The following is a 25,639-nucleotide window of genomic DNA, read 5'->3' on the forward strand; positions in this document are numbered from 1 at the left end:
ACCATGGTCATTTATGCAGTTATCTGCCCACAGGGGAAGTTAGTGGTGGTTGTAAGTGTTTATTTCTAAGGATAGAATTTTCACTTAGGCCCAGATCCCCAAATGTATTTAGGCACCCAAATCCCTTTGGGGATCTGAGCATTAAACACTTTTGAAAATTTTACCATGTCTCCCAGTTTAATTGCTCACCAGATGTAGAAGAGAACCGTTTCCCAAGTTGAATGTTATTGACTGCGGCAACTGCAGCACAGTGGGTGTAACTCTTGTAGCAGCAGGTAGGTAAAATATTAAATTTCTCTCTTCCGTGGTATGCCCAGCCCACTCCATTATATTCTTCAGTTTCCAAAACATTTCCCCCACATCTTAACTAACTGATCCTTAACAAAGCACTTTGGAATCTCAGTGAAAATTAATAGTGCTATCCCTGAGAAAAATTAAATGGTTTTTTGAATAAATGGGTTCAAAAAGGAATGGCCCGATTTGCAAAGTCAATTAGTTAATCTGCTAACCAGAGTTAAGAAATGATTTCCAAGTGGTGCTCTGCATTCCCATTCTCTCCATGGAAAGAACAGTGTTCGTATTCCTGAGGAAAAAAGTGTTAGTAAAAATAAAAAAGGAGGCAATTAAATTGCCACACTTGGGAACTCTAATTAAATACAGAAAAGTCTCATTTCCTATATTTGCAAATGGCATTTTATGAAGGCCTCAGTTTACAGGTCATTTGGCTGTAATAAATCATACAGGAGGCTGCATTATAATATGGATGTGTGAAAACACTATGATCTGATTTGCAGAGGTGCCGGAACACTCTCAGCTCCCATTGGCTTTCCTGGGAATTGTTGTGCCCAACACTTCTGAAAATCAGGGCCTAGGCCTCCCAAGTTGGTCACTCTACGACGGAGGCCATCAAACACATATGGCACTTGTAAGAATTCTGGTCATAGTGCCCAATCTTGCTGCTATGGAAGTCAAGTCCAAAAACAACTTCTATTGACATCAACGGGAACAGGACTTGGCCCATAATTGCCATTGAACTTGGTGGCCATGTCTACATGGACAAAAAAGGTGTTTAAATGTAACTATGTGTGTGTTGAGGGGGGGTTTCAATAGAGTTATGCTTACTCACTGAAAACCACACCCTTTTCTCACGCAGTCATGGCCAGACGGAACAAGAATGGCCCTAACACTACCAAATCATCGGTAACTTTTTAAATTGCAAACTTTTGTTTTCAAGAAGAACTAACTATACAGGGAGTTTGAATGGGTTAGTAGCAAGTCATTTTTGAACTAGAGGGAGACCAAGAAACATTGACACATTCACAATTTAAAATCAGGGTAGCTTTGTAATGATCTGTAATTCAAAAACCATTTAATGACTTCTCTTCAGACTTTGCAGAAACATTCTTTGTATTCAGAGTAAATCTGGCAGTGTTTGCCTCAAACCAATTCTCCAAGTCAGTTAGGGAAGACTAAAATAGGGCTACCACTGGAAACATGGTAGCGTAAACTAGTTACAACTTAACTATGGAGAATTTACCTCAAAGTTTTGCATCTGCAAACTTAGCTTAATTGATTCAAGGGCCAGAGAGGACAGCTAAGATCATCTAATCTGACCTCCTGCATAACACAAGCCTAAGAATTGTACCCAGAAATTCCAGCACTAGAGGGAGTTATTCTTCCTTGCTATAAAAAGGAAAGGAGTACTTGTGGCACCTTAGAGGCCAACAAATTTATTAGAGCATAAGCTTCTGTGAGCTATAGCTCACTTCATCAGATGCATACAGTGGAAAATATAGTGGGGAGATTTTATATACACAGAGAACATGAAACAATAGGTGTTACCGTACAGACTGCTATGTAAGTGAATACCATTCTGACCAATAAATTCTAAATGCACTCTGAGCTAGGCTGTGTATAGAGGATAGAACAACAATCCCAAAGGTTAGGAAGGGTCCATGTACAGTTAATACTGCATTTTATTTTCTTCTTTTGGATTTCTCTCCCTCTACGCCTTTATAAACTCTCTCTCAAAAGCCCCACTCCTGGATCTGTGCCTGGTCAGAGCCCTATTGATTCCACTGAACTATTGTGTGAGTGCAGTTGCCTGCTGTAAGAATACAGTTGCAATATTGGGCTCAGTTTTTCACCATAATATTGCACTGGATTTACTCTTTTCTTGCTTTCCCAGAGTCTCTCCTAATTAGAACGTGAACCTGGTTACCTTCAAGAATGGTTTGAATGTCTGAACCCCCAGTTTTTCAGTGGATTCAAAATATAGGTACCCTGGGTTTATTTCACCCCAATTCATTGTTAATTAATAAAGATGGACTATTCCTAACTATTTTGTAGATAACATTCATTGACATACTCAAAAAATTCTAACTTAGTAAAAATTCCTGCTATTTCTCCAAAATGTGTAGGCAAGGTTAAACTGGACCAATCCTTTTCTATTTCTGGTAGAAGAACATTAGCTAGAAATACAAATTGCTGACACACGAACCAGAGTGCAGTGATATCCAGACAATATTTGTTCTTTTTCCTCATGTTAGATGAAAGTATGGACAAAGGTGACGAAAGTAATTAATCATATACAACAGGTATACAGACACTGAGAAACTGCTAATTACAACACAGAACGGTGTTTGCCAGGAATCAAAAGGCAATGCCTAGCAAGGACTATTACTAATGAGATTAAGTGTCTCTTTACATCCAACAACTAACCCATGAGGAAACACACCAGTTTCATTTCAAATGGCATGTGTGGGCCCAGCTTTCAGGAAGGATGGGTGCTGCAGTGAGAGTGAGAGCATTCTACAGAAGCACAACATCCTGTGACACATCAACCAGATTTGATGTCTCAAGCAGAGGAACTAATCTCAGACCATGGAAGACACAACTAAAGCTGCTTGTGGGCAGTTCAGTGAACCAAGAAGAAAGGAAGAATTGGAACGTGTATGTAAAGTAGTGATCACTTGGCACGGTTGCTATGTGTCAAAGGATCTGATCACTCAGCCTCTGACAGTACTGCAAGATTATGTGTTTGCAGAAGAACTTAGTTCAGCATTTTAACAATGAGGACCTACTCCAAAGCCCACAGAAGTCAACGGAAAGAAACCCATTGATGATCAGGTTCTTATGCACTGGAAGCCCAAATCCTTTTCTCCACTGTGAAGATCTTGTCAAGAAGCTTCAGTAACCAAAGTTCATTATTTCATTGGATTTTCTCAAGGGATCGAGGCGAGGCTGTTTCAACTGAAGAGCATAAGCCTCAACTTATGGCGCTGTCCACTCAGACATGGCTGTCCACTCATGTTGTACTGCAATGCTCGAGTTATTCTGTCTGAGTGCAAAACCTGTTGTACATAATGTCGATTTATTGAGCCTATGATGCTTCATTCCTGATGAGTGGCCCACACTTCATGGGCAAGTATGAGTTAGAAAGCCATTTGATGGAGTCTGAAATCTGCAGGGTATGAACTATATTTCAGAAGTATGCAGCGAGTGACAACATTCATGCACGTCCAAGTTTCCAGAGCAAGACTTCATCCTCTCTGTTGATCTTCCTTGAGCCTCCAAATCCAAAGGTCTGCTGTGACCCTTGTCAAGAGATTTCCACAGATCTGGAATCTGTCCCAAAGCAACAACGAATGTATTTTATTTGGTGAAGACAAATGTGTGCCAGTAGTGATCATATCTGTGCAGCATAGCCGTCCTGCGTCGGTGTCATGTATACAACTGTGCATCTGATTACAAGGACCTAGTGCACCTTCCTCTTCTCTTGTTGACTTTCAGCCGCTGTGTGGCTACAGTGCCAGGAATAGTACTGGAATGTTCCTGTACAACGGACTGGGGAACTGTGTGCTCCACGAATTTCTGAAGATTTGCACGAGATAGGCTTGTGGGCAGGACTCTCCTGAACAAAGACAAATTCAGATACAGTAGAAGTGTCTTTAATCACAGGAATTCTGGAACACAGGAACTGATACTCTCAATAGGACCTGTGGTTTATAGAGTACAATATCCAGACCAGATCCTGCACTCTACACCACCTTTGTGCTCCCCAACCTGGCCAGGAGTGGCTCAAGAACAGTTACTTCCTGAAAAATAAGTGTATGTTACTTAGAACTGAATGAAGAGTAGCTTCTTGTCTCATGTGCTCTACAACTGGCTGTTTCCATCAATTGCAGAATTGCTTCTCTAAACTGAAGTCTCAGTTACTGTTTAAATATATTTTGTGGCTAATTTGATTGCCCTCATCATGGTAAATTCACGGGGCCAGATTCTGATACACTTTCATCAGACTGTGTAGCATCTCACTTCATAAATAGTCCAGTTGACTTCAGTGATTTGAAGAGGACTACTCACAAAATAAAGTATTGTGTGAACTCTGGACCACGATCTCCTTCCTGCTCCTTATGCCAGCACTATAACAACAACAACTACCTAGCTCTTCCATTCTGCTTTGCACCAGTAGATCTCAAAGTGCTCTACAAAGGAGATCAGTATCATTAGCTCCTAAACTTCCATCCTGCCTGTACACAGGTATTACATTAGCCCATTGGTTAATACCATCTACGGTTTCCCCCAAAATGTCTTTTATACCTACATTCTTACCTGTTCCCAAACCTTCTAGCTCAACTGCTTTCACTTTTAAGCCTTTTGCATTGGGATATAGCCATTTACAAGGCCTAATTTTGCTCTCACAACAGTGTATATCAAGATTAATTCCATGGAAGTTTATGGAGTTATGCCAGTGTATAACAGACTGATAAGAGAACCAGGTCAGTACTGTTGGGTTTGTTTGGAAAGATGTGAATGATAAAAATGCACCAATTCAAAGGTAAGCTGAATGCTGAAATACAATTTGAAAGGTGTTTTACTTTAACACAGTAAAAAATATCAGTTATGGGAGCTAATATTTTATTGTTGTTTAATATTATAGAGTTCAGAAAAGAAGAGAGAAAAGGAAGAAATGAAGAAAAGGAAGAAGGTGGAGAATGGTAAATTTCACCATCCCCCAGATTAGATTACTTTATAAAACAGTCCAATTTACAGGCTTTTTGCTAAAGTGCTTCAGAAAACAACCGACAGTGAGTGAGCAAACCAGTGTGCTTTATCAGCAAATAGCAGCACAGATTTATAGTCACAAGGTTCTGACTGGTTAAACCCATTCCAGCATGGATGGAGTGTTGTCCCCCCCGCCGCTGCATCTCCTACAAATTGCCATCAGATTCCAGAGAACTTGGTACCAAAAATCCACTTTCTCCCCTGTAACGGGATGCACACTCACCACCTCTGCGCCTCCTGCTGGTTGCTCTGGGAATTAGCTCTGTCCTGCTGTGGAGCGCCCTCTGCAGGTGGTGTCTGCCCATTGTCTCCTCTGCTGTGCTGTCCAGGACCTGAGTTGCTCCCTGGCTTGTGGCATCCTCTTCTGGACACAGCCCTCCAGCTGTGCCCCACTCGGTTCTCTCCCCTTCCGGGGTATCCACAGTTCTCAGTCTGCACCTGCCCTCATGGCTAACTGCAGCCCCAAAGTCTAGCCCCTTGCCTAAGGGACAAGCCACAGTCTGTATCAGGACATGCTCCTCCACGGCCAGGTGCAGCGTAAAGGGGTTAGGGGAGGACCCAGGCCTGGCCACTACCCCCCTTACACTGCACCTGGTCCAGGGACCCTTGAGTGGCAGCTGCTTGCTACCTTCCTCCACTCCCCATCACTGCCTGCCTTTCCTGGGCCACTTCCCCATAACTCTAGCACCCACCCAGTCCTTGTTTCAAGGCCTGCAGTCTGACATGGTCAGCCAGAGCACCCACTGCCCTGCCCAGCAGTGTTCTGGCCAGGGTGCTGCTCCTTCTTCCTGGAGCCAGTCCTCCTCCCTTGCTGGTCGGGGGGAGACTGTTCTCTCCTTTGTGCTGCAGCCTTTATATAGGGCTCAGCCTGGCCCTGATTGGCTGCCCATCTGCACAGCTTCTCTGGTCTACTTTAACCCATTTTCTCCTGGAGTGGGGGCAGGTGCTCCACTACAGCCCCTCAATATTATACTTAGCAAGTGACCAATATTAAGATAATTTTGGTTTCAATATATGCTTATTTTAAATTATTTTTAATTGACATCCTATTACATATACCTGTGACCTCTGTTTTTTTCCTCCTCTAAAGCAGCTGTAATTTCTGTCCTCTGATCTCTTACAGGAGAAGTAGTTGCCTTGTGTTATTCACATCTCTGGCAGATCTCTTTGTATGACCTGATTGCTCTTCAGCATCTGCTAGTTTCCGTAGCTCTTACCTCTTTCTTTAACTAATTTCCTCAAACCTAGTACAATTTCTGTGCCAGCAGTTTTGCTTCATTTTGTTTAATATCTCTATAGGCTCTCTGTCCCCCTAAAGATTCCTCAGCTAGAGCATGACAGAACATTTGCTGTTACAATGGACTATTTTTGTGAATTAAAATAGTGGTATTCAAATTTATGGGCTACTAATAAGGAAAGTGTCCAATTTGTATACATACACATATATTTTATACATATATACAAATTAAAATATTTAAAAGAAAGTTATTTAGGTTGCAAAGTCTAGCATTCAACATTAGGAAATAGTCTGTGCAACCTTAACTCTGCCCCCTTGTTTGTATGCATTATGCTACAGTATTTAGTTACATGATCACATGCTACTCTTTTCCTGCAGAGGGCAGATGGTGCTCAGGGAATGAAGCAGCTGTTTAATATTTATTTTTATCTTTCTCATTCAATGTTTGGCCCCAGGCCTTACTGACCTATTTTTCACCTATGGTGTTGAATAGCCATCAATGTTTGCTCCCCGAGTCACCAGCCTTGGGCTTCTCAAACAGCTCCTCCAATTATTTTTCAGTTTTAGATTAAAATAGATATAAACTGGCATGTTTCTGTCTGTCTGGCTACACTGCAATCAAGAGGTGTGACAACAGTACCTGAGCTAGCTAGCTCAAAGCTAGGTTGAGTGACAATAGCAATGGAATTACAGCAGCATGCACGGTGGCCACTCGTGTATGTACCCAGATTCCTGGGTAGGTGGGGTTAGCTTGTGCTGAAACCCGTACTGTCACTCATGCTGCTGCCACTTCACTGCAACTATTAAAGGTAAAAAGGAGAGGGAAGGGACATCAGACGGGAATTGCAATTGAATCTTTCTATATGCCGTCTTGGCACTGTGGTACTAAATATAGTGCCAGGTAAATAGATGTGTTGAAATATTCAGAATAAAAACAAATGTTCCAAAAGCAGGAGAACTGAGCCCTGGAAATATTTCCCGAGTTGCTGTGCTTTAAAGGACCAAATGCTGTTGTTTAAACCTACCGAAAGCTTTGAGGGCTTATGTATTTAATGCACTAAATTATGTACTATTACTTGAGCTAGTTTTGACCCAGCTAGCTCAGATATATCTACATGTGCTGTAATCACGCCTCCTGATTGCAGCATAGACGTACCCTATATTTCAGATCATAACTCACTGATATTGTGCAAGTTGGGGTATTTTCTTACAGATTCAGAAAACTTTTAAGTCCTAACTTAAGGGCCGGGGGTGGGGGGGAGATACCAGCGAAAGGAGGACACTCAGGCCTAAGAATAGTAAACTACATTTTATTGAAGGAAGGAAGGAAGAACTTACGCTCCAATCTGCCCCTAGGACGCGCGGAGGGGCTGCAGGGGCCTCTGGCCATTCGGGACAGCTGACCAGGCAGGACTCCGCTGGCGGGGAGTCCTCGGCAGCGCTATATTCTCCGCGCTTATCTCGGGGTTACATGGGGTCAACAGCTGGTTACATTCTTATATGTATGATTTATGCTTATTAGATAAACTAACTTGTTTACAGGCAAAAATCTGCTGAGCTATGCTACAATATCTTTTGGCAGGGTCTGCCAGACAAAGTTCATTGAAACTGCCTGCATCTACCGCTTACATCCAGTCACGTACTCAGTCCACCACTTAGCTCCTCGCCAATCTTCCGCAACCTTGCCCCTTCATAACCATACTGGGATCAGGCCCATGTTAGCCACAATCATATTTAAACATATCAGCTGCTACCAGAATTTTAGCCCTGTGTGCTTCACTAGCGAGGACAACAGGAATTTTCTGAATGCGAACCATATTATAAATCCATATTTGAGACCACATGGGCTTGTTTGCACTAAGAATGTCAAGGAATTCTCTTTCCATTGGTCTAACAAAAGTCTAGCTCCATTGGTGCTATACAACATTGGGAATAAGTCTTGATCCATGCTGGTCAGGAAAAGAAACTATGCTACAATCCTGCTAGAATACCCAAACTAGTTTTGATCCTGGTCCTCTCAAATAACTGCCTTTTGTTCTGTGTAGTCCTTCAGTCTCTCTTACTGACCACCCCTTCCGGATGTTGTTGGACTGAATAATCTTGTTCCACTCCAAGATGTCCCTGCACAGTGCTCAGGTGGAACAGCTTTCAGGAACTGATGCATTATTCCACTACCTCTGTTTCTTGTGCTTGCCTATGTAATGGTCTTCCCTTACAGATTTCATCTTGTTGTACTGTGCATCCAAACGATTCAGTGATGGAGCGCACAGGGAAAAAAAATTATAATGCCATTAAAAGTTATCATAAATTTCAGATCAGCATCACTTCTAATCCAATACACAATTTTACTGCCTCTATAAAGTAGGTGATTTGCAGTGGTCTGAGGCGTCTCCTGGAGCGTTTTACTTCTTTTTAAATTAAACACACCAACTTTGTGCTGAATTCAGAGTGCGGACATAAAAAAAGGGGTAAAAAGGAGAGGGAAGGGACATCAGATGGGAATTGCAATTGAATCTTTATATATGCCATCTTGGCACTGTGGTACTAAATATAGTGCCAGGTAAATAGATGTGTTGAAATATTCAGAATAAAAAACAAATGTTCCAAAAGCAGGAGAAGTGAGCGCTGGAAATGTTTCCCTAGTTGCTGTGCTTTAAAGGACCAAATGCTGTTGTTTAAACCTACCGAAAGCTTTGAGGGCTTAAGTATTTAATGCACTAAATTATATACTGTGCACAAGTGTTTATTTTATAGAGTATATTATGTGCTTTCTAAACTCTCCCCCAGGATGAGCAGTAAACACAGAATATCCACTTAGTATAAATGTGACATCAAGTCATTTCGCATCTACATTTTTTAGAATTGGAAATGTAAATAGACAGCATTTCCTAAAGAAGTATTTGAAGCTTAGATTAGAGATATAGTAATTATGCAACAATATAAGAGCAAGGCCATTTCAACCTGCTTTGTAGATTCATAGATTCTAAGGCCAGGAGGGACCATTATATCATCTAGTCTGATTTCCTTTATATAACAGGGCAGAGAATTTCACCCAGGGATTCTTGCATCTAGTCCAATAATTTGTGGTTGAAGTAGAGTGTATTTAGAAAGAGATCCACTCTTGATTTAAAGCCCCCAAGTGGTGATGAGTGTATCATTTGCCTTGGGAAGTGGTTCCAATGGTTAATTACTCTCATTGGGTTTTTTAAAAAATTACATCATATTTCCAGTTTGAGCTGTTATAACTTTAACTTCCAGCCAATGACCCATTAAATCGAAGAGCCTGCTGCTATCTGAGATCTCCTCTCTATGTTGTCTCTTATCAAAGAAAGCTGCCCTTCTACCGGAGCCAGGGGTTCAACCCGTAGACTGTCTTTCTAACACTCAGCGGAGCTACTGCAGTTGCTGTTGTAAGAACAACGTTTGGTGTAATGATCCATGTATTAAATGGCTCTTTGTTGTTAACCTGGGTAAAAGTAGTGAGTGTGTCAAGAGCAATAGCAGTTCAATGCTACAAAAAGGTTAAAATAATTCCTGAGATTGCTGTACAATGCCAAACTCGGAGGGCACCATTACATGGCTAAATGATATATTTTTACCTTAGAGAATATCTATTTTTTACTGTTGCTTCTCAGTGAAATGACAGAGGTTAATGAAACAAATAGTACCAGTAGTCCTGTCAACTGCAGTGACTCCACTGGAATGACTTGTGTGAGTAAGTGCTCACCAGTATGAGCAAGGGGTTCACAACCTGGCCCCTAAAAATAATTGTTCAATTCTCTGTTTTCTCCCCTCCATCTGCTCTTCCTCTGGGATTGCTCTAAAGCAAAGGAACACAGCTATTCAATACTCAGCCATTCAAGTGGAACTCAGTGAGAACACTCCTTCCAAGACCAGAGTCATATCAACAGTACATTATGATTGTCAGGATCAAAGGCAGCTGGCAGAGCTGAATGCATCACCATGAATGTCTGACCTCCATCCATCACCAGGAGATCAGTGAGTAACAAAACCAACACATTTTTTTAAACCATACTCAGGCTTGAAACCAGATTGACTGGCACCAGGGAAAGCTGGAGGCTCTAGGTATAGATATGGAAATTAGGTGTACATGTGTAATGATGAGAGCAACTAACCATTGGAACAATTTCCCAAGGGTCATGGTGGATTTTCCATCACTGATAATTTTTAAATCAAGATCAGAGTTTTTCTAAAAGACCTTCTCTAGCCATTATTTTGTGGCAGTTCTCTGGCCTATGTTATACAGGAGGTCAGACGAGATGATCACAATGGTCCCTTCTGGTCTTGGAGTCTAAGATATTGCCAGGGATGCCTCAGCACAAACTTCAAAAAAAAATCTTTCTTTAGGAAAGGGATGTTCGAAACAGCTCAAAAACTGGTCAGATTGCATAACATTTAGAAACAGTTTCTTAGGCATGTTCCAGAATTACTTCCAAAAGGACATCTGGCACAATGACCTCCCAAAGGGGTGTGGCTTCACCAGTCTCCACCTCCCAAAGGGGCATGGCACTGCCAGGCTCCACCAGTTCACTTCCCAGTGCTTCCTGTCAGCCTTTACCAGCTAGCCACTTGTTCTCCAAAGCTCCTTGGTGCCTTCATGGTCCTCATTGTGAAAGAGAAAAAGAAAGAGAATTTCAAAACTATAAATGCAGAGTTAATAGAAAACAAAGTGAAAAGGTGTCTGCACCTGTGGGGCCTCCTGCCAGACAGGCATCCTGACGCTGGAGCGTCCACACAGGCCCTAGTCTTGACTTGCTGGGAATGTGGCCTGCGTGTCCTCACTGACAAATGCCAGCCAGGGGGAACCACCAGGCTTGAGAGGTGCTTGGTGGTGAGTCCCTCAGGAAGCAGGTAAAAGAGATGGAGGAGAAGGTGGCTCATCTGTGTAGCATCCAAGCATATGAGCTCTTCATCGACAGGACATACATGGAACCATCTGGGATGGAGGATGACTACAGCAGCACCAGAGGAGAGGAAGGAGAACCGGCTGCTTTATGGGGAGGAGACTGGCTGCTGGCTCCCTTAGGCAGCATACAGTGCTCCACCCCCAACCATCTATCCCGTTCATCAAGGTGAAGAACCAGTATGCTATACTGGCCACAGGAGGTGAGGAGCAAACCCCAGTGGCTGAGGAGTCACCTGAACCTCAGGCTGGGAGGCTCATAGCTACAACACCCAGGAGATGTCAGGTGCTGGTTGTCAGGGACTCCCTTCTGAAGGGGACGGAGGCACCATGTGCCAACCTGACATGATGTCCTGGGAGGGTGTGCTGCCTGCTTGGAGCCCATATCTGAGATGTTATGGAAAGATTTCCGAGGCTCATCCATGCTTCTGATCACTACCCCATGCTGCTCATCCACATGGAGTCAGAGTACCAGTTGCTAACTGTGTTGCTGAGGTGCCATTGATTGTTACTCAGGGGACACTCTGTATGGACACAGATGAGTCTCTCTCTCTCTTTTTATTGCTCACTATTCAAATTCAAGGCTTGTTTAATCAGGACATATTAGTAACTTGACAGGAATCTGGCTGGAAGGAAGAGAAGGGGGTGGATAGAGAAAAGAGCTTGGGGAATGCGTCTCTGTTGACAGAACAAGGGTGTCATTCTTCTGTTAGCATTGCAGACCAGATGTGCAATGAAGAGGAGCTGGGATCTGCTGGATGACAACAGGAGAGGACTTCATGTTTCTAAAACTAAACTGGCTCTTTATTAAGAGAATTATCTACAGAGGTGCTGCTGGCATTCTAGCCATGTGCACACAGACTGACTTCCTAGCACCTCCTCCAAACTCTTCCCTCCTTCAGCCTGCGCTCCTCCCTCCAAGTTCTGCGCAGGTTACTACAGCAATGGCATCTTTATGAGAGGTCTTCAGAAAGGCTCTAGTGAAATAGTAACTATTTTTACTGAAGACAGCCTGTAACTTCAGTCCCACTGGAACAATGAAAGAGACTGAGAAAAAAATCATATATACTAGGGGCAGCCTCACTAACATATGGCAAGGCTACAGTGAAGTGGCAGCCATCTTTACTGAAGGGATTATAATTTTAATCCTATTGGTTAGCTTCAGTCCCATTGTAAATTGTGGGAAATGGTGGGCATTATGAGTTAGGGCAAATTGTGAACATAATGGGAAAGATAGGCTACAACAGTCATTAATGACTCACAAGTTAATTTTGTCACAAGTATATCCCGCACTAGTTTTTTATGAGTTTTAACTCTTTAAAAAGTATGAATAATAACAAATCAGCCTTTTGTTAGCAAAAGGGATCCAAAAAAAGTATAAGACACAGATGGAAAAAAATTCTTCTTAAAAGGTTCTATTTTAAATTAATGTTATCCCATAAACAAAGTAACAGATTAATTTAAAACTCCTCAGAAAATCTAGTCTTTCCCCACAGATCATGTCCTGTACATTTGGGAAAGTGAAAAATCGGAAATCAGCCTTAATGAGTTCACCTCTGCAACCCTGGAAAAGGGCAAGATATTGCCCTGAAGACACTGACTTGTTTTGAGGTTGCTGCGGAGAGGAACCACCCCAATAAAAGCTCCAAGGTAATTGCATATCAGAAGATGCTGTGCCTGCCAGAGCTCCCTGGTGAGCAGTGTGGTGGGTATGCTCAACCAGGCTATTACTTGAGCTTCTCCTGCAGCAGGTGTCCGTCTTGCCACCAAGTAGGGTGCCAGATAGAGCAGACCCTGCATTCCCCTAAATGCAGCAACCGTGGTTGTGTATGGCTCTTGCATGGGGCCACAAGTTTGGGGGAAACTTCCAGGTACCCTCTTGCTGCTATGCACAACCCAGGCACAAGCTGGTCTCCTATAGATCGCTATTCCTAGATAATATTCTATGCAACGTCATGTTTTCAGACCATCCTAAAACCTGATGGCCGCTTTTCTTCACAAACCAAATGTCCTTAGTTCTTTCACACACGCACACACACATGCGCACACACACCCAGGCCAAACTTTTTCCAACAACATTTTATCGTTCTCTGTCTCATATCATTCCGGCAGCCCTAAAATGGAGATATTTCTGTGCCCTCCTAACACAGCAGGTGCAGCCAGGGCCGGCTCCAGGCACCAGCATTCCAAGCAGGTGCTTGGGGCGGCAGTTCGAAAGGGGTGGCAGTTCCTTCGGCTGTGGCAGCAATTCGGCGGCAGCTTCTCTGTGCCACCCGTTGCGGCATCAAATCAGCGGCAGCTTCTCCCCTTGGCAGCCGCGGAGGCAAATCGGCAGCAGTTTTTTTCACTGCTTGGGGCGGCCAAAACTGTAGAGCTGGCCCTGTTTGCAGATAGGCCATATTCTTATTGATTTAACTACGAAAGTGGATGACAGCCCTAAAGTACTGAGGGTAATTGCCAAATATTGCTACAGGTAGAAAACCGATATCACTTTACTGAATTATGGCCCTAATGACACACGCCCTAATTTCCTACTCATATAGATGATTAAGTTCCATACTATGGGCCAGTTCTTCAGCTGCTGTAAATAGGCATAGTGCCCCTGAAGTCAAAGGAGCTATGCTGATCTATGCCAGCTGAGGACCTAGCCATATGTCTGTAAAAAAATAACCCAGAGAATGAGCAAGTAAGAAACCAAGACAGCCAAGTATTTCATGCTCTTTAAAAAACCCTACTTTTTAAATTGGAATTCCTCACAGTCTTAGCTACCAAGCATAAAGCTGCAGTCTTGTCTTGCTTTCCCCTGTCAGTACTAATTACTTTGCACTCTTATTACTTAACATAGCACATCGAATTTTACTCTTTAAAAATTCTCTCCTTCATCTTGGTTTTTATACCTATCTACACAGCGACGCATGCTGCTAGGGTAATGTTCACCTTCCCCGTCCTCCGCCAGAAGAGTGCACTGGGGCTTTCCTAAACTCTTCAGGACATGACTATCCTGCCACTGACATCTTCATAAGGAACAGACATCTCTTGGGATTTCCCTGCATGAAACTGCTGGCAATGATGCTCTTTTCCTTTGTGAGGTTTTAATGAGTTGGAAAGTGTCTCTGCAGATTTGCCAGGAAAGAAAAAGATGTTTATTTTGCCTTAGTTGTGATCCCACCCTCTAGACATGATGAAAGACCTTCAGGAATGGCTCGGCACACTCCCACCTCACTCACCATCCCCGGCACATACAGAAATGGGCTTTAGGGTGCTTGAATGGTTTTTACTTACTTCTTTTTCTTGAATAACAAACCCTGCTCCTTCCCTTTTCCCTCTTGTTTCTTCTCCATCAGGGATATTACTTGCACACAGACAAGCTAGCTTTGCCTCTTTGAAATAGCTCCACTCCTTCACCTTCAGTGTCACCCACACTTCAAACAACATCTGTACCAAAGTTTTGTCATTGGACTGCCTTTAGCTCTTGGATCTTCTACCTTTTCCCATGTACCTTTTTCTTACTAATGCTACATCATCTATTTTTCATCCTCTTCCTTGCCTGATCTTTCTCTTTGTATCTTCTCCAGCTACTTAGGCCATGTCTTCCCACCCTGTTTCATCCACTATGGACATTCTCATGTTCCTTGGGTAGAACCAAGTAAACCTAGACCATCCCTGACAGGTTTTTCACCAACCTTTTCTTAAAAGCCTCCAGTGACGGGGATGCCACAGCCTCTCTTGGAAGCCTGTTCCAGTACTTGATTGGCCTTATAGTTACAACATTTTTCCTAATATCTAACCTAAATCTCCCTTGCTGCAGATTAATCCATTTACTTCCTGTCCTACCTTCAGTGGACATTGAGAACATTCAATCACTGCCCTCTTTATAGAAGCCCTAAACATATTTGAAGATTGTTATCAGATGCCCCCTCAGTCTTCTTATTTCAAGACTAAACATACCCACTTTTATTAACCATTCTTCACAGGTCAGGTTTTCTAAACCTTATATCATTTTTGTTACTGTCCTCTGGACTCCAATTTGTTCACCTCTCTTTTTAAAGGGTGGCCCCCAAAACTGTGCACAATACACTAGCTGAGGCTTCACCAGGACTGAGTAGAGCAAAGCAATTACCTCCCATATGTTACATACACCCAGAATCATAGATTCACAGAATATTAGGGTTGGAAGAGAGCTCAGAAGGTCATCTAGTCTAATCCCCTGCTTAAAGCAGGACCAAAGCGGGACCACACCAACTAAATCATCCCAGCCAAGGCTTTGTCAAGCCGGGCCTTAAAAACCTCTAAGGATGAAGATTCCACCACCTCCCTAGGTAACCCATTCCAGTGCTTCACCACCCTCCTAGTGAAATAGTGGCTCCTAATATCCAACCTAGACCTCCCCACTGCAACTTGAGACCATTGCTCCTTGTTCTGTCATCTGCCACCACTGAGAACAGCCTCTCTCCATCCTCTTTGGAACTCCCCTTAAGGTAGTTGAAGGCTGCTATCAAATCCCCCCTCACTCTTTTCTTCTGCAGACTAAATAACCCCAGTTAACGCAGCCTCTCCTCGTAAGTCATGTGCCCCAGCTCCCTAATCATTTTTGTTGCCCTCCACTGGACTCTCTCCAATTTGTTCACATCCCTTCTGTAGTGTGGGGGGGGGGGGGGGGACCAAAACTGGCGCAATACTCCAGATGTGGCCTCACCAGTGCTGCATAGAGGGGAATAATCATTTCCCTCAAGCTGCTGGCAATGCTCCTACTAAAACAGCCCAATATGCCGTTGGCCTTCTTGGCAACAAGGGCACACTGCTGACTCATATCCAGTTTCTCGTCCACTGTAATCCCCAGGTCCTTTTCTGCAGAACTGCCGCTTAGCCAGTCAGTCCCCAGCCTGTAGCGGTGCATGGGATTCTTCCTTCCTAAGTGCAGGACTCTGCAGTTGTCCATGTTGAACCTCATCAGATTTCTTTTGGCCCAATCCTCCAATTTGTCTAGGTCACTCTGGACCCTATCCCTACCCTCCAGCATATCTACTTTCCCCCAGCTTAGTGTCATCTACGAACTTGCTGAGGGTGCAATTAATTCCATCATCCAGATCACTGATGAAGATGTTGAACAAAACCAGCCCAGGGACCAACCCCTGGAGCACTCCGCTTGATACCGGCTGCCAACTAGACATTGAGTATTGATCACTACCCATTGAGCCTGACAATCTAGCCAGCTTTCTATCTACCTTATAGTCCATTCATCCAATCCATACCTTTTAAACTTTTTTAAATAGAATGATATTAGTCTTTTTTGCAACTGCTTGACATTGTTGGCTCACATTCAATTTATGGTCCACTAAAATGCCCAGATCCTTTTCAGCAGTATTACTGCCTAGCCACTTATACCCCATTTTGTAGTTGTGCATTTGATTTTTCCTTCCTAAGTGTAGAACTTTGCACTTGTCTTTATCTAATTTCATTTTGTTCATTTCAGATCAACTCTCCAATTTGTCAAGGTTGTTTTGAATTCTAATCCTGTCCTCCAAAGTGCTTGCAACCCCTTCCAACTTGATGTCATCTGCAAATTTTATAAGCATACTCTCCACTCCTCCAAGACATTGATGAAGCTACTGAGTACTTGAGTCAGGACTGACCCCTGCAGAATTCCACTAGATGCACCCTCTAAGTTGACAGTGAACCATTGATAACTACTCTTTGAGTATGGTCTTTCAAACAGTTGTGCACCCACTTTTTAGTAATTTAGTAATTTAATCTAGACCACATTTCTCTCATAGTTTGCCTATGCGTATTTCATGTTGTTCAGTATCAAAAGCCTTACTAAAATAAATATATATATATCATGTCTACAACTTTCCCGCATCCCCTAGGCCAGTATTCCTGTCAAAGAAGGAAAGTAGGTTGGTTTGGTATGATTTGTTCTTGAAAAATCCATATTGGCTATTCCTTATAGCCCTATTATCCCTTAGGTGCTTACAGATTGATTGTTCAATCATTTGTTCCAATATCTTTCCAGGTATTGAAGTTAGTCTGACTGGTCTATAATTCCCAGCACCTGTTTGTTTCCCTTTAAAAGACAGGTACTATGTTTGCCCTTCCTGAGTTGGCTGGGTCCTCATGCATCCTCTATGAGTTCTCAAAGCTAATGGCTAATGACTCCAAGATTGCTTCAGCTGGGTGCCTAAGTACCCTAGTATGAATTTCATCAGGATCTACCGATTTGAAGAAATCTCACTTATCTAAACATTCTTTAACCCATTCTTTCTCTATTTTGGCTTGTGTTCCCTCCTCCTTCTTGTTAATATTAATTGTGTTGAGTATCTGGTCACCACTATCCTTTTTGTGAAGACTGAAGCAAAGTAGGCATTAAACACCCCAGCTGTTTGATGTCATCCCTTATTAACTCTCCTTCCCTGCTAAGTAGTGGACCTACATTTTTCCTTCATATTTCTCATGCTCCTACTGTATTTATAGAACCTTTTTTTATTGCCTTTTATGTCCCTTCCTAGGTGTAACTCATTTTTTACTGTAGCCTTTCTGATTTTGTCCTTCATCCTCATGTTACTCTTTTGTATTCATCCTTAGAAAATTGTCCATGGATTCCCTTTTGTAGGATTCCTTTTTGATTTTCTGGTCATTAAATGGCTCCATATTGGCCTCTTACTATTCTTCCTGTCTTTCCTTTGCATCAGGACAGTTTGCAGTTGTGCCTTTAATATTGTCTTCTGGAGAAACTGTCAGCTCTCCTGAACTCCTTTATCCCTGAGAGTTTCATTCTATGGTATCTTATTTACCAGTTTTCTGAATGGTGGAGATGTCCTTGTGAGGAACAGTGGGGGGTGGGGGAATAAACATGGTTATTTCCCCCCCTACTGTTCCTCACATGTTCTTGTCAACTGCTGGAAATGGCCCACCTTGATTATCACTGCAAAAGGTTCCTCCCAACCCACCGCTCTCCTGCTGGTAATAGCTCACCTTACCTGATCATTCTCGTTACAGTGTGTATGGTAACACCCATTGTTTCATGTTCTCTGTGTATATAAAATCTCCCCACTGTATTTTCCACTGCATGCATCTGATGAAGTGAGCTGTAGCCCACGAAAGCTTATGCTCAAATAAATTTGTTAGTCTCTAAGGTGCCACAAGTACTCCTTTTCTTTTCACAGAAACTTAGTCTTCCAAGGGCTAGAGGGTATAGCAAGAGCCAATCAGGGCCCTGCTGGCCCAGATAAAAGGAGCTATCTGGCCTTATCGGGGCAATCTGTGGCTGATCCCAGCGGAGAGAAGTGGGGGGCTTTTCTCTGGCCAAAGGAGCCCAACCATCAGAGAGAGCTCATGGCTGACTGAACTTACACAGCTGCGGTTGCAGAGACAAGGGCCTGAAGATGCTGGCCCTAAAATAAGGCTGCAGATAAAGGGCCTGTTAGGAAGAGGTCCAGGGAAGCAGCATCACCGAATTCAACAAAGCAGTACCTGGCTGCTGTGTATAGGGTCCCTGGGCTGGAAACTGGACTAATGGGTGGGTCCTAGTTCTTCTACTGGCTACAGTGGCATAAACCCCAAGAAGGGGACAGGTCTTATTTGGGAGCCCAAACAAAGGGCTGAATTTAAACAGTCCGGAGCTACGGCTGAAGACACCAACAAGGGCAAATAGACTTTGTTTATTGGACCCTGTAATACACCGGAAGGAGTTCATTTGGACTTTGTGAGTTGGCTAGAGAGCCAAGCTACAGAAGACCCCTCAAGGTCATCCTGCAGGGCTGAGAAGAGGACTGTGGAACCAGACCCAGCCACTTGGAGGTGCTCAAGAGGTGAGTGCCTCTTTACAATGGCTGTGTAAAAATTGCATTGCTATACCTAGGTCTGAAAACAGATTTCCCAGGAAGGACCATAGAATCATAGGACTGGAAGAGACCTCAAGAAGTCATCTAGTCCAGTCCCCTGCATTCGTGACAGGACTAAGTATTATCTAGACCATCCCTGACAGGTGTTTGTCTAACCTGGTCTTAAAAATCCCCAATGATGGAGATTCCACAACCTCCCTAGGCAATTTATTCCAGTGCTTAACCACTCTGACAGTTAGGAAGCTTTTCCTAATGTCCAACCTAAACCTCCCTTGCTGCAATTTAAGCCCATTGCTTCTTGTCCTATCTTCAGAGGTTAAGAAGAACAATTTTTCTCCCTCTTCCTTGTAACAACCTTTTATGTACTTGAAAACTGTTATCATGTCCCCTATCAGTCTTCTCTTTTCCAGACTAAACAAACACAGTTTTTTCAATCTTCCCTCATAGGTCATGTTTTCTAGTCCTTTAATCATTTTTTAAAAAAGAAAAGGAGTACTTGTGGCACCTTAGAGACTAACCAATTTATTTGAGCATAAGCTTTCGTGAGCTACAGCTCACTTCATCGGATGCTCTTTTTGTTGCTCTTCTCTGGACTTTCTCCAATTTGTCCACTTCTTTCCTGAAATGTGGCCCCCACAACTGGACACAATACTCCAGTTGAGACCTAATCAGCATGGAGTAGAGCAGAAGAATTACTTCTTGTGTCTTGCTTACAAAGCTCCTGCTAATATATCCCAGAATTATGTTTGCTTTTTTTGCAGCAGTGTTACACTGTTGACACATATTTAGCATGTGGTCCACTATGACCCCCAGATCCCTTTCCACAATACTCCTTCCTTGACAATGATTTCCTATTTTGTATGTGTGGAACTGATTGTTCCTTCCTAAGTGGAGTACTTTGTCCTTACGGAATTTGTCCTTATTGAATTTCATCCTATTTACTTCAGACCATTTCTCCAGTTGTCCAGATCATTTTGAATTATAATCCTATCTTCCAAAGTGCTTGCAACCTCTCCCACCTTGGTATCATCCACAAACTTTATAAGTGTACTCTCTATGCTATTATCTAACTCATTGATGAAGATATGGAACAGAACCGGACCCAGAACTGATCCCTGCAGGACCCCACTCGTTATGCCCTTTCAGCATGACTGTGAACCACTGTTAACTACTCTCTGGGAAAGGTTTTCCAACCAGTTTCGCATCCATCTTATAGTAGCTCCATCTAGGTTGCATTTCCCTAGTTTTGTTTATGAGAAGGTCATGTGAGACAGTATCAAAAGCTTTACTAAAGTCAAGATATACCACATCTACCACTTTTCCCCATCCACAAGGCTTGTTACCCTGTCAAAGAAAGCTATTAGGTTGGTTTGAAATGATTCATTCTTGACAAATCCATGGGGATTTACTTATAGCCTTATTATCTTCTAGATGTTTGCAAACTGATTGCTTAATTATTTGCTCCATTACCTTTCTGGGTACAGAAGTTAAACTGACTTGTCTGTAATTCCCTGCGTTGTCCTTATTTCCCTTTTTATAGATTGGCACTATATTTTCCCTTTTCCAGTCTTCTGGAATCTCTCCTGTCTTCCATGACTTTTCAAAGATAATCGCTAATGGCTCAGATATCTCCTCAGTCAGCTCATTGAGTATTCTAGGACGCATTTCATCAGGCCCTGGTGATTTCAAGACATCTAACTTGTCTAAGTAATTTTTAACTTGTTCTTTCCCCATTTTAGCCTCTGACCCTACCTCATTTTCATGGGTATTCACTATGTTAGATGTCCAATCACCACCAACCTTCTTGGTGAAAACCGAAATAAAGAAGTTATTAAGCACCTCTGCCATTTCCACATTTTCTGTTATTGTTTCCCCCCTACATTGAGTAACAGGCCTACCCTGTCCTTGGTCTTCGTCTTGCTTCTAATGTATTTGTAGAATGTTTTCTTGTTACCCTTTATGTTTCTAGCTAGTTTGATCTCATTTTGTGCCTTGGCCTTTCTAATTTTGTCCCTACATACTTGTGTTATTTGTTTGTATTCATCCTTTGTAATTTGACCTATTTTCCACTTTTTGTAGGACTCTTTTTTTCCAGTTTTAGATCATTAAAGATCTCCTGTTTAAGCCAGGGTGGTCTCTTGCCATAGTTCCTATCTTTCCTATGCAGTGGGATAGTTTGCTCTTGTGCCCTTAATAATGTCTCTTTGAAAAATTGCCAACTGACTTCAATTGTTTTCCCCCTTAGACTTGCTTCCCATGGGATCTTACCTACTAACTCCCTGAGTTTGCTAGTCTGCCTTCTTGAAATCCATTGTCTTTATTGTATGGTTCTCCCTCCTACCGTGCCTTAGAATCACGAACTCTACCATTTCATGATCACTTTCACTCAAGCTGCCTTCCACTTTTAATTTCTCAACCAGTTCCTCCCTGTTTGTCAAAATCAAATATAGAACAATCTCTCCCCTAGTAGCTTTCTCCACCTTCTGAAATAAAAAATGGTCTCCAGTACATTCCAAGAACTTGTTGGATAATCTGTGCCCTGCTGTGTTATTTCCCCAAAAATGTCAGAGTAGTTGAAGTCCCTCATCACCACCAAGTCCTGTGCTTTGGATGATTTTGATAGTTGTTTTAAAAAAAACCTAATCCACGTCTTCTTCCTGGTTAGGTGGTCTGTAGTAGACCCCAACCATGACATTACCCTTGCTTTTTACCCCTTTGATCCTTACCCAGAGACTTGCAACAAGTCTGTCTCCTATTTCTCTCTCCACCTCAATCCAAGTGTATACATGTTTAACATATAAGGCAACACCTTCTCCCTTTTTCCCTCCCTGTCCTTCCTGAGCAAGCTGTACCCTTCTATACCAATATTCCAGTCATGCGTATTATCCCACCAAATCTATGATGCCAACTTTGTCATAGCTGTGCTTATTTATGAGCATTTTGAGTTCTTCCTGCTTATTCCCCATACTTCTTGCATTAGTATACAGACATCTAAGATACTGATTTGATCCCCCCCCACACACACTTCTGTCTTGTCCCTCCCTTATTTTTGCTATAACAGCCCACAGAATTTCTCCAAATTCTGATCCTTCTCCCAGGTCTCCATGTTTTTGACTTACCTATGGGCTTTGGTCACCTGCCCCCTTCGAACCTAGTTTAACGCCCTTCTCACTAGGTTAGCCAGTCTATAGCCAAATATGCTCTTCCCCTTCCTTGATAGGTGGATCCCATCTCTGTTTAGCAGTCCTTCTTTCTGGAACAGCATCCCGTGGTCAAGGAAGCCAAAGCCCTCCTGGCAACACCATCTTCGCAGCCAAGCATCCACCTCCAGGATGCAGCTGTCTCTGCCTGGCCTCCTACCTTTGATGGGAAGGATTGAAGAGAACACCATCTGCGCTCCCAAGTCCCTCACCCTTACTTCCAGAGCCCTGTAGTCACTTCTGATCTGCTGAAGGTCATACCTCACAGTATCATTAGTGCCCACATGGATGAGTAGCATGGGGTAGTAGTCAGAGGGCGGATGATCCTCGACAATCCCTCTGTAACGTCTCAGATACAGGCCCCGGCTGGCAGCATACCTTCCGGGATGCCATGTCAGGGTGATAGATGGGTGCCTCCGTCCGCCTCAGAAGAGTTACCAACCACCACTACCCTATGTTTCCTGCTAGGAGGGTTGTGGCATCTCCTCTTCCACCTTTTGGGGATGATTCCTCGTCACTCGTTGCCAGGACAGCATATCAGTTTTCCATCACCATGGTGGGTGGATTGGGAGTAGGGGTGGAACACTGCAGGCTGTCAGAAGTAACCAGTAGCCAGTGTCCTCCCTGTGACAGAACCATATCCTCGTTCCCTGATGGTGTGACAGCAGTCCTCTGTAGCTGGATAGCTTCCTCAGCCATGGATGTCTCCATATGGATACTTTCAAGGAATTTGTCGTGGGTAAGGATGCTCCTCAACCTTGGCACCTCCTCTCAGGAAGCAGGTGGGAGAGCTACAGGAGATTCCACCAGCAGGCACCTTTCATACTGGACAGTCCCCCCAGCATGGCTTTCTGTGAGTGGGAAATGCAGGCTACAGTCTCTGCAAATCCACACCAGGATTCAGGTAGAGGCATCCATGCTTAGGTTGTCTGTCTGGATTCAGGCGCAGGTGGAGGAGACAGGAGCAGCATTGGCACTGGTGATGTGGCCCTTCCTAACATAGCAATTACATTACATCTCCCTCCCACAAACTCCCTTTCAAACTCCCCTGTTTGCGGTCCCCTGTTCACTATTTCTTCTTGGTCACTTATCCTCTGGCTTTTAAGGCCTTCTCTCCTAGTTCAGCTCTACCCCCTTGTTAATCACAGGGGGAGGATGATCGCAAGGCTGATTGAGGCTGATCAAAGATGATTAAGGATGATCCAGGAAACAAAGGCTGAAACAATCCCCAGACAAACAATCCCAATTGGCCCTGTAACTCAAATACCCTGAAAGAGAAAGGAAAAACACAAACAGCCAAATTCAGACACCACAGTATTAGTCCCTTGTTCGTTCCTCAAGGGGATTTTCTTCTCCCCCTCTCAAACTTCCCTATTTTCAGTCCCCTGTTCACTAGCTAGCCAGGAATAGCTAGAGACTGCAAATATAGCCATAGGTATATGGCTGCTACCTCCTGAACTGAGCTGGTTGAAAATTCAGTAAAAAATGCACAGGAATTTTCTGGATTTTTTAAAAAAATTTTTTTTTTAATTATTGAAAGTTTCCCTCACTTTTATGTCTGGTCAAAACCCCTCAAATTCTACAAAAATATGTCCCAAAATAATCTGGGGTTTCCTTTTAATCAAAAATCAGAAATTTATCCAATATTCAAAATTTCTAGCAGCTCTGCTTCTGGGTAATCTCTGAAGATCATGTTCTTAGTTCTGCCCTACAAAACAATGACCTAGTTCTTTGTAACAGATGAGTGAGATTTCCAATGGACATTTTCAGAAGAACCAGGAATAGAAATGGTTAGGCAGAGTTCTAGTTGCAGATGCTATTGAGCATCCACCATCAAAGACATTGTTTCCCTGGGCTTTACACACATACAGTCCTACTTGAATGGTCCAGTGTCTACACTTGATCTTACAAGAGCATCTAGTCCAGGCACCCTTCCAAGTGCAACACAGTGTCAGAAAGCCTCCAGCTCTCCAGAGCTGTGAGCAGTGGCAGTTGTGCCTCTCATAAATGGATCCAAAATGACAATCTCAACAGATACCGGATCCAGAATCCCTAAAATAAGTGAAGATCTTAAAATGTTTCTCTCTAGCTTCTGCTTTCAAGTACTTGAGAAGATTTTTAGTTTAACTACTTTGGTTTGGGACAATGCCCACACATCTGAGGGAACCTAACTGTTAGAATTCATAGCAGCTCTGCAACATGAAGTATAAGTTGTATCCAATGTGCAACTATATTTACTAGGAGCAGGGCTCTTACTACCATGTGTTGCAGATGGTAGCACTGGGCTGTTCCCCATCTATGATAACTCTTTATTAAATTCTGAAGATATTGCCTCTGTATGCTGCAGTGTTAAAGGAATATCTGGATCAACAATTCCTCCTTTAACAGAGATACCCATTACTCAAGTACCACACTATATTACCACCTACAGAAAACAGCACTAATTTACAGCTGTTGGCTTTCTACAATCTGGGTGACCGGGCCATTACCCCAGCATTGACTCCAGTGATGAAAAGCTTTAGGGAAGTTTGTGTACTCAGCCTTATCAACCACTCCACTGAATGGCACCCAGGCAGAGTATCTGATCAATTGGACACGTGACACTTGAACAACTGTTACAGCCCACAGCAGCCCACTGAGTGAAATGAACCCCCAGGTGGAGGGCTAGCACGATGCATCACTTAAATCCCACGTAAGTCTTCAAAATAGGACTCAAGTGATGCCTATGCCTTTCTGTTGGCTCTTTGCAAGGGGTAACTTTCACCTTTAGAACAGAGAACCTATGCATCTGGGTTTCTGACGTGGAGTGCTGAGCCAGCCATTGTTCAATATGTACAGGCACCACACAGGAAAGAGCCATGTAAAGTGCTTGGCCTTTGCTGCCTGGACTTTCTCAATGAAGAAACAGAATCAAAGTAGCGACTTCAGAGCTGTAGGAAATAAGATAAAGGTTTTGTTTTCTATTCCTTTCAGGTCACTTGCTTCTTCAACAGTGGGCAGTCTTCCACTGCGGTGTCTTCGGGATCCTGTCCATGTGCCTTCGACTAGCATGGGGACCTAACCCACAGGAGCAGAAATCTTTGCACAGAGGAGATATGGTTTTCTCCCTGCCTAACTTCCGTCCATGTGAGGCTTAAATCTCTATTATAAAAAAGCACAGCTCTGCTCACACAGCATGAATTGCTGAATCTCCACAAGACTGGGAAGACTTGGAATCTATGGTAGTAGAGGGTGTTGAAGTCAATATGGTGGTGGGGAGCTAAGAGCTATGGGGGATCTGATAGATCTGGTCAAGCTTCTTTGCTACCAATGGGACAGACACTAAAATTAGTCCAAGCTCTTTTGCTGGCTGCAAATATCCCCTGAAGCA

This window comes from Lepidochelys kempii, chromosome 9 (assembly GCF_965140265.1).
Source record: "Lepidochelys kempii isolate rLepKem1 chromosome 9, rLepKem1.hap2, whole genome shotgun sequence".
Taxonomy (NCBI): domain Eukaryota; kingdom Metazoa; phylum Chordata; order Testudines; family Cheloniidae; genus Lepidochelys; species Lepidochelys kempii.